The 2,493-nt window shown below is 38.1% G+C and overlaps 1 long non-coding RNA gene across 1 annotated transcript; it reads left to right on the top strand.

The window, feature by feature from the left end:
- Positions 1-532: 532 nt before the first annotated feature.
- LOC111957494 (uncharacterized) lies at positions 533-2,177 on the top strand. Its single transcript, XR_002876409.2, has 5 exons — positions 533-970; positions 1,106-1,200; positions 1,318-1,361; positions 1,539-1,698; positions 2,033-2,177. It is a non-coding gene; the product is annotated as an uncharacterized lncRNA (long non-coding RNA).
- Positions 2,178-2,493: the final 316 nt, after the last annotated feature.

The following is a 2,493-nucleotide window of genomic DNA, read 5'->3' as shown; positions in this document are numbered from 1 at the left end:
GTTTTAGTTGGAAGAACACTTTTTCAAAAGCTCCCAGACATAGCATATACAGCCTTATTTGACTCGGGAATAGGACAATGAACAACATTTGGCACAGTAAGTAACTTACTCAAGGATTCATGTCAACAAGACTTTAAGTTTGGAGAAGAGAACCACCCCAAGGTAAGGAAGCTGATGAACTGTARGGTTTCAATCAGTTAAAGTAAAACATTCAAAATACAAAACTGTCTTAAAAATATACACGGTTTGTTACATAGTTACTAAATACTAAGAGGTAAGATTAAGGAAATGACGCAGTGACGCCAAACGTACAGTCAACGTACTGACGTAGGTTTGTGGGAAATCCCTTTCCGTTTCCACACCAAATACAAAACATGGGGAATACATGCTTCCAAGCCAAAAAGGTAGTGCTTTGTCATTATAAATACTATATATATGTATTTCTCTGTACATTCTCTGACCTACATTCAACATAGGCAATACATACATGCATGTTGATTTTTGTCTAGGAGATCAACAGTATGTTGTTTGTGTTATMCTACWWAACAAGTGCAAGCTAATAACGAAACTGTATAGCATTTTTGCTATAAATCCACAATATTTGGTAATTTTGCACAATAGTGTAGACAGGAGGTTTAACAAAACTGTAGACTATAGCGACCATTCATCCCTCAGGGCATAGCACAGGGAAGAGACTATGAGACGACAGCTGAAGTCAGTTTTGGCCAAGGTAGCCAACACACCCAAAACTGATACAAAGTCCATTGAGTTGAGTAAATTGACCCTCAAGCTTGTTTGAGACCTATTTTTCACTTCCATTATGTTTTATTCAGTACAGAGATTAGTAAAGTTATGATTGCATTTTATGATGTTGCAGACCCAGAGTGAGYAACAGCATGAGAAGAATCAAGATGCCGGCCCCTCTGAGGGTCAGAATCCTAACAATTGCCATCCTCACCAACCTCTAACGGTATTGATTTCAACTACTAAACTGAATTCTCATCACTGAATTTCAAATGTTACAATAACAGATTAAATTAATGTGTAACTCAGTTAGCTTATATTTGCTGTAACATCAAATAGGTGGCTATGCCTATTTTTCTAGATCCCACAACAATGTAAAGAAGACCAATCTGGCACGAAGACAGAGGTGTATTATGAAAACCATTTTCTTCCTTGGAAATGGAACATCACAGCCTTGTGAGTTGTCTGTGTATTTGTTTTAGTGATTGGAATTTGGTGATGGTAAGAAACCTTAAGGTGTCTTGAAAAATGAACCAATCTTGTATACCTAGGTCGACTTTTTTTTCTTTTTAGAATTCAGAACAACCACGTGGAATCAACTGTGCCTGTAAATAGCAGTAAGTAAAGCTAGTGGAATTAAAATGGCCTACTAGAAAGTATTCAGTCTACTAGTTTGTCTTAAAGTTTTGAGATTTCAAAATCGTACTAATTGCCACCTGTGAACATTGTATGATATCATGTCATATATATTGTCATCACTTTACCTTTAATATCTTCTAATCTCCTCACAACAGCGGTGGTCCCATTTCAGGCTGGGGTGGCGGCTGTGAATATACCTCCTCATCTAGGCTTCATCTCAATAGGATCATCTCCAGACTGTGTCCAGGCAGCTCTACCTCATACCGACGGCTCTTCCTCACAGCATTCACCTCAACACCAGCTTCTTCAATGATGGTAGGGTTTCACGATAGTGAGGGAACAAAAGCACAACCATACCTTCAATCAAGCAAAGTACCCAGTTATAGCTCAAACAGAATGGAGGCGCACAGAGCAGCAACATTAGTAAACATATTTATATTACATAACGTACACAAGAACCTCAAGTGTGAATTCACAGCTACCGCTAAACGAAATGATACCATGCAGAAAGCACACCATCATGTTACGAGATCACAGATCTAAAACGGAGATTGACTCATTTGGTAAACACCACCACAGTTCAATCTGTCAGATATAAACAGTTGTCATTTCATGAGTGCTTCTAACCTGTTCTGTCCTGTTGTTGCAGCAGTCATAACATCAGGTATGAAAAGCTCCAGTAGCCTTGGAAGAAGAGATTCAGTGAAGGAAGAGGCTGCTTTTGAAACTATTTCTGCTGCTTTTAAGATGTATGTATATGTATGTATGTATATATGTGTGTGTGTGTGTGGTAGCTAGGCCATGTATGTTTTTGTATTTAAATAAATATATGTTACTTACTTATGCATTGAGATGGCATTTTCATGTTCCAATCAACATCATAAAAACACCAAGAGTGCTTTGGTGGTTCCACTCTAGTTGCAGATAATATATTTTTCTGATAATATATTTTTCAGGGGCCTGTTCATGGGGGAGGGGAGTGTGTGTGGGTCTGTGGTTATTATAAGGGTACGAAGTGTGGGGGTATAGTGGGGGATGGGTGCATGTTGTGTCAAGTATAGTTAGTGTTGAGAAGTTGTTAAAACAAGTTACCAGTATCTAATACAATTT

The sequence above is a fragment of the Salvelinus sp. IW2-2015 genome, linkage group LG4p (genome assembly GCF_002910315.2).
Source record: "Salvelinus sp. IW2-2015 linkage group LG4p, ASM291031v2, whole genome shotgun sequence".
NCBI classification, from domain to species: domain Eukaryota; kingdom Metazoa; phylum Chordata; class Actinopteri; order Salmoniformes; family Salmonidae; genus Salvelinus; species Salvelinus sp. IW2-2015.
The sequence above is the reverse complement of the archived record's forward strand: the minus strand, read 5'-3'. Positions and strand labels throughout refer to the sequence as shown.